This window comes from Pteropus alecto, unplaced genomic scaffold (genome assembly GCF_000325575.1).
Source record: "Pteropus alecto unplaced genomic scaffold, ASM32557v1 scaffold275, whole genome shotgun sequence".
Lineage (NCBI taxonomy): Eukaryota > Metazoa > Chordata > Mammalia > Chiroptera > Pteropodidae > Pteropus > Pteropus alecto.
The window spans coordinates 687,588-702,926 of NW_006436301.1; the positions used below are offsets into that span (position 1 = coordinate 687,588).

Here is a 15,339-nt window from a genome sequence, read left to right on the forward strand (position 1 = left end):
GAGTAATTGTTAAAATCTAAGCTGAATGTTTGGAGAAAAGGTATAGATTAGACAACAGCCAAAGATTCAAGAAAAAAAAAAAGAAGTAAAAATCCAGAAGACTTCAGGATGAGATGATTTCCTAAGCGCCTCTAAGCTCTTGTTCCACTTCAAAGAAATAAACTGAAAATGGATTATGGCTGTGCATTATGCAAGAGAGTCAACATGAAACTCTAGTCAGCCATCCAATACTTTAAAAAGATCATCAAAAATTGCCCAATGGATATATACTTTATATACATTAAGTTAAAATAAAATGTTTAGATATTATAATTTTTTGATAATTCCCTGCTTTAACTGATGTTTTGATTAGTAAACCAACTACTGTTCCCAATCTCATCCAACAAGAGGGCTCTGCTCTAACATAGGTACCATAATTAAGAAAGCCTATGTCCTGAGCTCCTCCATCACTTCTGCTGTAGCCGCCAGACCAGGAAAGCTCCCAGAGATCATCTCTTCTGAACTCACACACTCGTTTGCTTCATAAGCTTTTACTGCCTTGGACGCCTTTCCCTAAAGTGTTTTCTATCATTACTTTGCTCTCTGAGAGTGCTGTTAGGGGTGCGAATACTCACTGATATCACCAACAGAGGGCAGACCAGGAAAGAGAAGAATTGAAAACCACCCATCCATCCAGTACAGTATGAGTTGGCAGTTCTGAGCAAAGGTTTCTGTGAAATGAGTGGTTACTACATTTGGGTAAAATTTGGAAGCTAAGCAAGCACTGTTTTTCCTTTGGGGACAACAGAGTTTTGAAACCTCCTTGAGGAAAAAAAAAAAAATAAGAGCCCCAATAGGGGTCAAGTATCTAAGACCAGGTAGGGATGTATAAATTGACTTGCTCAAAATCACAAAGCATGATCAGAATCTTAGCAAGACTAGAATCCAACTCTCCCAATGTGGACTTCTTTTCCAGAGTAAAGCCACTGTAAGTCACAGCCAAAAACTAGGCATAAATGAGGAGATGGCTATATTTTTTATTGAGCCCATAGGGCATAGTGAGCGATTCAGAAATTAATCTGGTGAAACAAAAACCAGAGATTTCTAATTTCAGTGTCTCCTAAATGAATGAGTTAACATCAATTTTTCAAGGATCCCGGACTTATGTTTTTGGGGAGCTCTAAGGTATAGCCCATAAACAAAAATGGCATGATGGGGAAGAATTCTTGGAAAAATGAGAACAATCTACTACAAGCCCAACTCTTCTGCCACCTAGTTCATTCCTTCCACGTTTGCTAGCCACAAACCACCAAGTATAGATTTCTTAAGAAAATCATTTACTAGACCACTGAGTAGGAATGAGAGACAAGTCTTACTTTACACAACCAATACACCATCACACCCCCTAAAAAATAAATTAAAAAGTTAAGCCCTTTAACTCCTGTCTTGGTGATAGTTCTGCCTAGAGTAAATTCCAGGCTTTGACAATGACAACTACATCTGCACACTCATGTTAGTGGCATACTGAGGACTTCATCCTCCCAAGCTAAGCACAAAAGGGTCTGCATCAAGCTGGTAATTACTGTCACTCCCAAATGATAAACTTCTCATCACACTGAGGAAAATGCTTTGTCAGGACAATAATCCCAATTAAGAATTTCTTGGCAAAGTCACTAGAGCAAACAAAATTGTGCTGGTAGATAACACAGAACTCAGAAAACCACATAGCCAAGTGTGAAATAGCAGTCAGCAAGACGGCCCCTTGGGAAAGTCACCCACAGAGGTAAGATGACAAAAAGAGTTAAATATTTAGGAACATATCTTCCCCTTGATGTCTCTATGTAGCTTGTGCAACAGTGAGCTCAGATACACAGAATACGATAATCTTCCCCATGTGGTTGTTTACAGAATGTACATGTGGAATATGCTGTTATAATCAATACAGAGAAGTCTTAGATTAAAAGCATTTCCTCTTCCACCAGTCTCTCATCTGCTGACCACCCTACCACCTTTTAGAAGAATAACAAACAAAATTCATTTTTTTTCTCTCAATCGATTTGTCAAGAGGTCTGCTAAAGAGTATGCACACCAAAGACATTGGAGCTGTCTGTTTATATAATGCAACCTCAATGTTTGGCCATATATTTGGTTAAAAGTCTTTGTTCCAGTTCTGCTCCCACATATGGCACCCTCCATTCCAGGCTCTGCTTTGCTGACAATAGCACCTGAGCCATGTGCGAGAAAGTCTGCAGCCCTAGGATAACAGAGGTCAGAAGGAATTCCTGGAGGACACATTATAGGGTCTTTCTGAAAGCCAGAAGGGATTGTATGGAGAGCTATTTGTGGAATCCTCCGAAACTCCCAGCTTGAGGGATTTTGAAGAGGAATAAGAGGCCATGGTGAAGGAAAATAGAATAGAAGAAGCTGAAGAAGAAACAGCAAGAAAGCAATATTTATCTCAATCCCCCCAGATTCCTTGGGTATGCCCACTTAACAGTTTTGTCCTCTGAACAATTGGGGCCATAACCACATTTGGAGCATGGGTAGCTCTTTCATCGTGATGGGTTGTCTGGCGGTGAGTGGGTCCACAGTCAGAAGCAAGACACAAGGTACTACAAACTATTTCAGTTCCAAAAGTCTTGCTCAATAGGCATCCATTTTGGCTAGATATTTCTTCTTCTGTAAAACTTGCATACGATTTCCAATAGCAGAATCTACTTGTTAGGTCAATTTGTTTTCTTCATTAAGAAAATTATAACCATGCCTAAATAAACCCTCACAGCTAAAATGAGGCCCTCTTGTAAAAAATCTACCTTGTACCCATTTCTGCTGTATGTTGCCATACCAGAAAAGATTTATAAAGGAATGAAATGGTAGGATTTTTTTTAAATGAGCTTCATTTGATCTCAAAGATTATAAGCTTCAACTGTCCCCTAGGAAAGAAAATGAGTTTTGTTTAATGATTCAGATATTTAGAATTTTTATAAGAAGTAGTTATAAGAAGAACCGAATTCAAGTTATAAAAAACTTTCAGATTCTTCTAATAATATAAACTATAAATAAACATATTACATATCAGCATATCTATCTATCTTCCTCTCTATATATTGGGGGAGGGGAGAGAAGAAAGTTCATTGTGTATAATCTCACTAGATGTCACCTCTCTTTAGCTTATCATGTTCTCCCTGCCATAAGATAACTTTTAATGGAAAGCAACGTTTTGAAATTCAAAAGTTTATATCATAATTCAGAGGAACTTTGTTGAATCTCTTCTGGCAGCTAATCTTTCTAGTAACCAAATATTATGGCATCTTGGGGATAGATATTTTGTATTTGGTTCTTACAAGCTGAGTTTATCAAAAAGGTATAATATGCAAGAAAGATTTTACAAGGAGTAAATATAAGGTCACTGTGGATTATATCGACATTTAAAAAAACGGAACCGACTTTTAAAATGTTGTCCTTTTAGTTTAAATTTTTGAAAACCATGTCTTATTTATTATATCCTCTACCGACTTGCCCACAAGATGCCAAAACAACCTCAAAGTGGACTAAGAGTTAGAAAAGGCACACTGGCACAGTAATATTTGTCAACAATTAATTTTCATGCACAAGGTAGAGCAAAGGGAATTCATGGAACTCTTGAGTTGCAATGGAGTCTCTGCGATTACAAGGTCCCTACTCTTCCCTGGGCTCCTTCCGTTTCTAATAGTTAAAGAAGTCAGATCCCCAGAGAAGTTCAATGAGCTTCCAGAGATCATGCAGCCAGTAGGCGGTAGAAGGATTAGAGCCCTGGTCTCCTAACATGGCCCAAAGTGGTTCATCTAAATAATTAGCATAACCAGTGAGAGACACAAAACAGAATTTCAGTTAGACACCTGGGAAAGTGATGACCTTGTCCCCTCTTTGGACAGATGAGGGAGAGAAGAACAAGGCAAGCATGACACTTTCTGTTTGTGCACTTGGGTGACCATAAATGAGTTAACACAGGCAGACAGTAGACTCTTAGTCTGGGTCCTACAATGCCAAACATCTGGACGAAAATTGAAAATTTTAGTCAAAACCCCAGATATTTACAAATACATGTTTTCATCTAAATATCGGATTGTGCATAGACAGAGGCTTAATGTAGGTAAGTGGAAAACAGAAAATCGCAAATCTCTATGATTGGGTGAATTATTGCCTTTCGTTGGAGAGGGGGGCAAGGGTGGTATGTTGAGTATGCATGAGGCATTTTGCGACGTTTGCTGTGATGGGTATTTTTAAACTCTTTCCAGCCATACATAGAATGCAGAAATTAACACAAGAATGTCTTAATTGGGCCTATTTTATATACAAAAGAATAATGGGCTAAATGGGTTGGAATGAATGCCATATTTATCCTTTAAGGGAGGAAAGACACGATGATTCGCAGGCGGCAAAGCCAAGCGCATCGAGCCTTCTCATGAGTAGAATAAATATATCTCCTTTCATAATATTCTGCCTTCTAGTCCTTAAAGGCCCCCTAAAGGCACAAATAGAAAAGAGATGGGAAAATCAGAGATGATTCATTTTAATTTCACATACGGTAATTTTCTTTTAGGGATTATGATGCAGAGCCACATTAACGGTTTGACAACTCTGTCTAAACTTCAAAACACCCAGAATGACGCTGTCGATGTAAAGTTCCATTATAACTCTTCCCAACTTATCACACACCTTCTCTGTGCAAGGCAGCAGGAACGAAAAGACTCAACAACACTGCATTAGCTAAGGAACATTTGTCCTTGGCTTTCTGAGAACATTCTTGCATTTCATGACTCTGTGTACTGTGCATTTACACTCTTAACCAAAAATTAGCTTGAATTCCCTCCAAGTGAAAAAGACAAGAGGAAGAGGCAGGCACAAATCGTGCTGGGTGGCAAAGGTCATATAATCTTGCTGCGGATACTCGAAAGTGATGACAAAATTTTTAAGCCGAGAGAAAAATTATTTGAGTTTGCAGAAAAGGACTTTCATTTTAGGAATAAAAAAAAAAGTTTGGGAAAAATGATGCATAGAATCATAAGTTCACAAAAACTGATTAGTCCTTTATCTTTGCCTAGAAAGAAAGCTGAGAGTGAACTTCTATAAATAACAAAAGAAAGACATGCAAGAAGTAGCCTGCTACAGATATCAGGACTCTGCTGCATCTGTAGATTAGTTCCCACAGGTCATGCTGGTTAGGATGGGGCGAAAGTGTTCACCCTGTCGAGCAGGGATCATTCCTCAGAGTGGCTGAAAACTGAAACACCTTATCTCATTTCTTTAATCTGGCCCCTAGCATTAGATCCACACACTGCATTCACAGACACTGCTCTCCGACAAAAGGACAATTCAGCTTTTTATCTAATTCTACAATAACGCCCAGGATTTCAGAAAGGTGTAGCAAGCTAAAAGCAAAGAAAACAGAGCTTGTAAGTTGCACAGGTGTGTGTGACAACTGTGTTCTTGTGAAAGTTATGTCTAAATGAAATTATCACCAGTCGATTGCCGCTTTCTCATTACCTATCATTTTAAAATGGTTTGTCTTCATTTCCAATTGATCACCAATTGATAGTTTATCCTAACGATTCAGCTCCCTGTCTCTGATGGCCCTCAGCCTCTCCATTAAGTCGTTAATGAGCTGCCAACTCTTTATATATCTTACTTAAAGAAATGTGCTCAGATTTTCTTATGTCAAGTTTTTCCTAAGCTGGATATATGGTTGTTATTAATTTAATGAATTGGTGCCAAAGCACCAGACTAGGTTTTCTAGGAATACACAAATGAATGAGACATAAATCACTCTGATTCAGGCCTAAGTACAGAAAAGAAGTACAAAATACGGCAGGAATGTGGCGGACAAAGGTTTTACCTTTGACTAGAGGATCCGGAAAAGTTTCTCCGAAGAAATGAGGGTTTGAGGCAGATCCTGACAGATTAGTTAAGGTATAGGAAGCAGGGGAAGGCATTTAAGAGAAAGGGAACAGCCCGAGTGAAAACAGGAGACCAGAACACAGAGTTCCTGAGGGTGTATGATGGGAGACAAAGCTGAGGGCCAAATTTCGGTGGGGCTTAAATTCCAAGCCCAAACATCTGACCTTGATTTTGAATGGGATAGAGAGGGGCAGAAGGCTGCTGAACTCTTACAGGCAGATGGCAAAGCTGGAGTACACCTCTAAACGTCTCCATTCCCACTGTGCTCTGGGTATTTCTATTGTAAAGGGCTTAGGGTGAAGGGTCTCTTTTGCCCAGTCAAATAAGGTCAACCCTTAGATAAGCAATTTCGTTTTCATTTTCAGCAATTCTTTCCTGAACGGCATCTGTATCCATTTAATATTCTTTACACCCATCCCCTCACAAATCCTGCATCCCAGAGCGAAACGAGAGATACATTTCTTAAGGCGATTCTCACCAAAACCTCTCTATGGATGCCTTCAAGATTTTGCACCTGCAATTGGCTAATTGCCAGCACAATAGGCCACTTGAGCCTTCAAAATTAAGGACTTAACGATAAGTGGGGAACTGCAATGATAAATAAAAGGCTGAATTCACACTTCTGATTTCTATAGCCTCATATATTAGGGGGTGAAAATGAAGGCAGGCCATAATGAAGTCTACAAATGATCCTTGTGGTCACCACTGAGTCTCCTAGAAAGAGCCTCTCCGATTTAGAAACTAGAGTGAAAGACCGCCTGATAATCTGCAATGTGATTTATTATTATAGCCTCAAAAGGCAGCTTTGACACAAATACGGTGATTATTTTGTAATGTCGGTGGCATATCAACCCCCTCCTCTTACTCTCCCCCTCCTTTACAAGGGCCAAGTTAAAATGAACAAGGAAAAAAAAAAGGATCATGAAGGTCACATTTTCTAGGGCCTCAAACCACTTGGGAATTTTCACTGACAGGCTCACGTTGCTTATCTCCTCTTACTAAACAGAAAAACCACCTCATAGCAAATGCCTGGTTCTAGCTCCTTCTTGTCACCCAGTTGCCATAGGGAAAATATCAACTCACAAATACAGCTTGTATTTTATTTATTCATTCATTCATTTATTTGTTTGTTTATGTATTTATTTTAGCGAGGCAACCCTTGGTTGACCTCACAGATTGCAAGGACCTTGTCAGCTTGCAATTCCTTATCTTTTATTTTTTATATTTTTATGCCTACAGCACCTAGTCTTCCTAGGTGGTCTCCCATTCAAGTACAAACCAGGCCCAACCCTGCTTAGCTTCCGAGATCAGATGGGATCTGGCTTGTTCAGGGTGGCATGGCTGTAGACAAATACAGCTTTTAAAAAAGCCACAAACCCAGGACAAGTCTGATGACCATATCTCCCTCTCAGTTTGAAAATTTTTAGGAAGGTTTTTCCTACATGTGCAGGGTCTGTCTCTAGAAGTACCCATCTGCTAATATGGCGGCATGTACTTTTCACTTTGTCAAGAACAGAAGCAGCAGCAGGTAGAAACTAATGTACTAGCAAAGTAGTGTGTATTCAATAGCTTTGGTAGAAAATTTGCTTCATCTTATTGGGGCATCCTAGGAGGAATTACAAAGACTATATCTTACAAAAACAGTGCACAAGGAGAGAGGGTTTTGTTAATAGCAGTTTCAGGCATATGAACCAAGGGGGAAATATCTCCATGGATGAGAAATCTCTTTAGACAGGTCTGGTCAGATATGTAGACTGAAGCTTAGGAAAATGTCTCTATTGTTATAACTATAAAAGATATCTGTGTACCTTACCACAGAACTTATATCAACTTCCGAATAGTTTTGCAGTCATAAAAATGAGCCAGTACATAATTTTCTACAGCAGAGGGGGCTTCCATGTGTCAGCTAAGAAATTAAATGCCAATATATTTAAATGACATAAAGTGCCTGATTAATAACACAGAAAAATAAATCCCAGAACAAAAGGCCTGCAAAGCTAATCCCTATTCACACACACTGTTATCAAGAAATAAGTATTTAAGGCTTACTGGGAGATAAATGCTTAGTGGAGAGTTCACCAATGTAAAAGGTATGACCCCTGATCTCAAGATTATAATTATTTGGAGAAATAAGACCTATTGACACGTAAGGATAATTAACCAAATTAGACACTCCCTGACAACTACCAAATGAGTGGTATGGATTATAACTAGTAGAGGGCTCAGAGAAGGGAAAATCCTTGAAGACTGGAGTGGGCAAGCAAGGCTCCATGGAGGAGTTGAAACCAGAGCCTTGCAAAATGGGGAGAGTGCCAAAGAGAGCCCAAGGCATGGAAACAACACGTGACTCAGGGGCTAGGAGCGCACCCAGTCCACACAGAGGACAGCGAGTGTCCCAGCCTGTCTGAAAAAAAAGCAAATTTACGGGAAACAAAGGCAGATGAATATGGGAAAGTAGTTTGGGGACATCGAGGAAGAGATGGTATGCAGGCTGAAGGCTTAGATTTTATCAGATGGCCTAGGGAAGAAGTGATCTTTGCCAAAGACTGCTTTTAACTGAGCTGGGAATAGGATGCAAAATTGATTAAAGGGAAGTGGCTACAAATAGGAAAAAGAAACCTGCAAATGCCTCTGGTCACTGCGATACATTGGTGGGAGATATCAAATAACAAGTGAAAGGTCAGGTGATAAAATGGTGAGGTAAGAAATGTCTGAGTTTCATAAGTTTCAGATCTGAACTAGCAAATCATTGTTAACTCGCTTTTTCTTCGTATAGAAACTATCTCCCAAGGTGCTTAAAGTACTTTGGAGAAAATATTTCACTAAACCTGCAGGAATGGAAGTGTTAATGGGAAGATGAAGATGGAGGGGCATTTCAGCCAGTCCTTTACAAGTGAAGAAACTGAAGCACACGAAGGTGAATCATATGTGTGGTAGGCTGAATAATGTCGCCCTAACGACACCCACATCCTAATCCCTCGACTCTATGAGTATGTTACCTTATGTGGCAAAAAGGACTTCGCAGAGGTGATTGAGTTATGGATCTTGATGTGAGAAAATGATCCTGGATTATCCAGGTGGGCCAGATCTTATCACAGGGGTTCTTATAAGCAGGAGGCAGAGGAGTCAGAGAAGGAGATGAGGTGAGGGGGACAACAGAAGCAGAGGTCAGAGTACTATGAGACTAACAGCCAAGAAATGCAGGCAGCCTTTAGAAACTGCAAAAGCAAGAAAAGCCATTCTCTTGTAGGGCCTCCAGGAAGAATGCAGCTAGCCCTGCTGACTTATTTTAGACTTCTGATCTCCAGAACTACATGATAACAGATTCGTGTTGTCCTGAGCCATAATGTGTTACAGCAGCTTTAGGAAACTAATACGGCATATGTATATACATATATACTCATTTTCCCAGACTTGTCATGTTAACCATTAGACCATACTACCTGAATTTTGTATTTAACTTTGACAAACCGCAGCCAAGACAGCAAGACATTGAGAACCACCTAGAAGCAGCAGGCAATGAGCCAGCTTCTCCCAAGACAGAAACTTCCCAAATCCAAATGCCTTCCTGGAAGTGTCGCCCTCCAAGGCATGGTGTTCACAAAATCACAACACTCTCAGAGCATCAGTTGCTATCGGTTTTAATAAATTTGCAACCTACATCACAAGAATGCACCACAGAATACGCTCCACTGCCTGACACAAGAACACTTACCCAGTGCCTTCCCTACCTGACAATATACTTGACCCTGAATGTCCGAGCTCCAACTTTCTGTCTAATCAAAGTCACATTATATAGTTCATAAATAGGCCCATTTCCTATATTCTCACTGAGAACACTAGGAAGACAGGATAATATCTGGAAAACACCAAGCTGAGTAACAAGAATTACAAAACATTAATTTAATAAGTTATCATTCTCAATGATCACTAATACAATTCATTCAGAATGTCATTTCCTCCTTAACTTTATTTCCCACTTAACAAGTTCCCTGAATCATCTTTTAAGGGGAATTTATTGTTTATGTGGAGAAATAAAATATATGAAAAACATATTTTATTCTAACTCAACACAGTGGACTTTGCAAAGGCTGATAATGACCAGTCAAGGTCAGTGTTACAATGTATGGAGGTAATATGATGCCATTTCCCAAATGCCAGGTTGTAGGAGCACCCAACATGTCATTTTAGCCATTCGAAATGCAGTGGGAATGGCAGCAAGTCGCTTGGGGGCATAGGTCCCCAGCTGACCCTATATATCACTCATCACGCAGACTAAGAAAGAGAAAACTATACACCTTTCATGTTTAATACCATGGCTCCCTCAAAATGAAAGGGGAAAGACAAAGAAAAGCAAAGTACAACTTAATCTGCCCTCACTAAATGCAAATCATTTGCTTTCTGCTTTTTTTATTGTTTGGAGAAGAAATCCATGAAAACATGGACATCATCTGGCAGGGAATATTGAGAAAGCAGAGAGCATCATAACCAAGTAGAAGAAACCCAGAAGTAGGATTCAGGCATCCTAGATTCTCTCAGTGGATTGGCCATGAACGTAAGTCACCAAAATGATCTCCAAACAGACCATTTTTATCATTCATGACTTAATCCCAAGTCATTTACAATTAGGATTATTAATTAATAGCCGGGAAATAAACAACGGTGATAATCATAATGCACCCATACTAGGTACCAGGCCTACTCTCTCTCCTACCTCTCTCTCTCTCATCCCTAATTCTTAAAACAATCCTAGTTTACAGAAAAGGGAATTAAAGTTCAGCAAGGTTCACATTACTCAGTAGTGGAGCCCCACAAACGCTTAGGGAAGAGCCAGAAACTTTCACCTGTTCTGCTTTACACTCTCTCTGCACATCCATAAAGACAAGCTGCACATGGAAGGAGCAAATGGCAGGCCATGGATCTCAGAGAAAAGCCTGATCCTCTGGGCTGGAGGCAGCCTTTCTACCTGCCTTTCCTGAGAAGCAGGGAAAGATTCGATTTGGTGACAGTCCTCATCTTCGTTTCCCAGTGTGGGTTGGCTGCGCTGTACCACGACAGGACATATGTCACCCAGGCCATATCCTATGACTCCTACTCATGGAATGGGCTTTGACAGGGATTGGGTTCTTTCTTTCCTGCTTTCAATGTACAGACTGAGTTAGGAAGCATATGGTAGGAAGAAGGGGAAGACTTAGCAAGGAAAGTGCCTTGGCACTTCTGCTTTGACAAGAATTAAAAAGTGCAGAAAAGAAGGAATGCTGTCATAAAACTCCTAAAATTGAGACTTGGCTTTGGATCAAAAGCTACAAAAATAGCGAGAACCTCTAAGAATCCAGCCAGTGATTATATACACCTATTCCAAAGGAATGCAGATCAAATAGTATGCCAGGAACATAGCTATGTACACGCAGAGCTCCATATAACCCAACTAACATGTAAGGCAGGTGTTAATGCTATTCCCCAAACTGCATTGCCACAGTATTTCAAATATTTATAGCTTGTTATAAATTACACCAAGGCCACATATCAAAGAATGAAAATCACCCATGTTAAATTAATCAGAGATTTTAGAAAATTATACATTGCACATGGCTGGGTATAATCCATTTAATGTTTCAATGTCATGGAACATTTGCTTTATAAATAAAATATGAAAGTGATTAAGATCCCACAGACTCTCAGGAATATCGCAAATCTATATGAGACTTCCTAAGCCCTGGATTTGTATCTCTACATTTGGGTTAGTGGAGAGAAATAAAAAAATCATGCAACTGAACTAGATCTCACTAGCTGGTGATGCTCCAGAGAAAAGTCAACGTCAGCATGGGGAAAACTGAAATTCAATATCCCAGCTCCTAATACTCTGATTTCCTACAGCAGAATTCCAATTTTACCCTCAGCTCTGCAAGCTCAGTTAGTTCTCTCCTTTAATGGGAACTTAAGTGCACGCTGAAGGCAGGATTTGGCTCAAAGACTTCTACGTTGCACTAAACACTCCTTTTGTTAAAAGCACCTTTATACATATATGCCACTACACACTAAGAATGAACTTCAGGACAAAAACGTTAAATACGAACTTCAGAAACGTCTGCAGAAGAGTTTGAAATATTTTACCAACTCCTCTACCAAAAACAAACAAACAACAAACAAAAGACCTTTGCCTCTTCTAGAGCCAGGCAGCTTCCCAAAAGTCACCTAGCAGCCACAATTTCCCACAGATTCTGATGAAGCAATTTTCTATCTGTGTTTTTTGGATTTCATGACTTCTTTCCCATTCCTTTATAGGCAGGTACTTATATTGCTTTTAAGAAAAACTAATTTAAAGTAATTTTGCTTTGAGAAGCTTTTAGTAGCTTTATCGTACCACTCGGCCAAAGTCGTTGACACACTCAGGCATGTCAAAACCAGGGTTATAAAACCTGGAATAAGCCCTGCCAGGCTATATAATCCAATAACCAACCATGGCTTTGTTAACTGTACTAATCAAATACCAGATAGAGAGAGAGAGAGCGGTGCTGACAGAGGATCCTACTCTCGTGGACCATATTCAATCCTGGACCTCGGTAAAGGCAAAAAGGCTACATTATAGCTTTTGTATGCTCGCTTCCGGTGCTCACAACACAACTGCCTCTTTATAAGACATATTAAACACTCTCTTTTAGCAGGAATTCTAAAGATGGCAAGGCATCACCAACTTCTCACAAGACTCATCTTATCATTCCTATTGGAATGGCAGATAGAAAACATTGAGTCCAAACTCTCTTCTAGGTCTTATCAAATAGCAAGGGCACATTACCAGTATACAACTTTTCTAAGAGGAAAGAAACCATGCCAATTTTTAGAATCATTTCAAATAAATTTCCTTATAATTAAATATAAAATAAAGCTTCCTTGCCATGGACTCATTGAGACGAATCTTCAGAAGATGAAAGAAGCAGTTTGCAGTAGGTCACATATGAGACGTACGTGGCATTCCTCCAGGATTTGTAAAGAGTGCTGTGTGCTGCTTTAGTCACCCTCCAGTCCTCAAATGATTTTGTGCCCTTGTTCCAGGGACAACCAGAGACAATGCAAAGAGCCTGGGCTGGGGAATCAGGAAGATTTGGGTGAAAGATCCATTAACCTGCCATTTACTAGCTGAGTGAGCATTGGGGTCATTTACTCCAGCTCTCTCAGATTCTGTTTCTTCATCTTGAAGTATTCAGCACATAGTAGGACCACAATTTTCTTCTTTGCCTCTTGATGCCTATGACTCTAAATATGGTGCTTGGCGCATGAAGCCAAATACTTATCATGGTCTTAGGTTGACAGAGCTGCATAGTGCCCAGAAATGAGGCCAAGTGCCCTCAGAGTTAATGCTTTAATAAAAAAGGGAACAAGTTATTTATTTCACTCTCATTAACTCAGGCCTAAATTGGGAAAAAAACTCATTTATGTGGCATTGCATCCACCAGAAATCTCTGTTAATTGGCACTTCTGTGTGTGTCTCTTATGCTGTACAGAAATAACTCGATGTTCCCAGTCAAGATCCGGAAGTACTACAAAATCCAGAAGTGTCTCCTGAATCATCGAAGATTCAATTGTATCCAATCTAGTTTTACTATTAAGTAATGGCAAACCGATAATTCCTGGATGGTATAGAAACTGTGAAAAATCTGCTGTAGAGCCTTCACCATGTATCTTAACCAGCTAGGGCTGCTACACTAAAATCCCACAGACTCGGTGGCTTAACCAACAGACATTTATTTCTCACAGTTCTGGGGGCTGAAAGCCTGAGGACAGAATGCCAGCAGGACGAGGATCTGTTTAAACGTTCTAATACTAAGGAGCTAAATTCTGGTAATGAATGTTTTTCTAGAAAGTGATCAATTTGAGCTAAGATTTCAACTTGTGCATAGATGTCTGAAAAGTCATCTCTTATTAATAGACGAAACCTTTATACTGTAGTGAACTGTTTCCTATGATCAAAAAATTTTTAATTTTTTTTTTCAAATGGATACTTCTTCCTCATCTCTTACTCTGTAAAGTTTTGTTTTTTCTTTTTCTCTAATAACTTAGCCAGTGGTTTCTCTATTTGTAGTAATTTTGAAAAACACAGGATTTTGATTTATTGATTAGATCTACTTTTTTATTCTCTAATTCATTATTTTCCATTTTATTTTTATTTTTTCCTTCCATGTGCTTGCTTCTGTTGTACATTGTTTTTTTTTTTTTTCTAGTTTTCCGATCTGGGTATTTTCCTATTTATTTCCAGTCTTTCATTTTTCTTGGTCAAAGTGTTCACTGCAATAAATTTTCCTCTGATCATTGTTTTAAATGCATCCCCTAGATTCTTATATCCAGTGTTTTCATTTCCATCTTTTAATCTACAATTTCGGTTTGTATTTCTGTTTTCATGCAGGAGTTCTTAAGTCTCTAGGTAAAAGTGACATTCTAGTTTTTATTTTGTTAGCGATTTCTTTATATATTTTTTATTTTTCAATTACAGTCAACATACAATATTATATTAGTTTCAGGTGTATGACACAGTGATTAGACATATATATAACTTACAAAGTGATTACCCTGATAAGTCTAGTACCTGCCTGACAGCATACATAGTTATTACAATATTATTGACTATATTCCCTATGCTGTACTTTACATCCCCATGGCTATTTCGTAACTACCAATTTGTACTTCTTAATCCCTTCCCCAACTTCATCCATCACCCCGACCCCCTCCCATCTGGTAACCATCAGAATGTTCTCTGTATCTCTGAGTTTGTTTCTGTTCTGCTTATTTGTTTATTTTGTTCTTTAGATTCCACATATAAGTGAAATCATATGGTATTTATCTTTCTAGTTTTATTACATTGTGATTGGAGAGTGTTACTTATACTATTTCTACTTTATAAAAATAATTGATATTTGCTTTGTGACCTAACATATGATCGATTTTTATGAACATGTCATTGTATACAAAGTGAAATTTTATACTTATCGATTGAGGAAACTCCCTCCAAGAAACAATTACAAAGCACAAGAAAACTAAGTCAATACTGTAAAGAGGTTTAAATATACTTGAAAGGAATATTCTCAAAAATCCATTTGAGGAATCGAAAACCACCTTGAATCACACATGCAAAAATTAAAATTAAAAATGTACAAGAAAACAGAAAAGAACAAAAAGTGAGTTGGTGAAATATAGGAAAGAAATCATCTGAAAAATAAAGAATAAGCGACAAGGTGCACAACGGAGAACAGATTCAAACAAAAATGTAATGAGACATTGAAGAAAGGTAGGAAAATGACCCAGAAAATGAAAATGACATAAGAAAAAAGTAAAAAGGGGCAGAGAGAAAGTAGTGTAAATGGAAGGAAGGTAAAGAAGAAATGACATTCATATTACTGCAGTCACTGGAAAAGAAAAACAAAATGCTGG

General features: G+C 38.8%; 1 protein-coding gene and 1 non-coding gene across 2 annotated transcripts in view; both read right to left on the reverse strand.

Moving 5' to 3' along the window:
• Positions 1-15,339, reverse strand: part of AFF2 (AF4/FMR2 family member 2) — a 452,816-nt gene that overhangs the window by 341,114 nt on the left and 96,363 nt on the right. The gene's annotated exons all lie outside the window — the stretch shown is intronic.
• Positions 7,147-7,265, reverse strand: LOC112481057. Its single transcript, XR_003046796.1, has one exon. It is a non-coding gene; the product is annotated as a 5S ribosomal RNA (ribosomal RNA).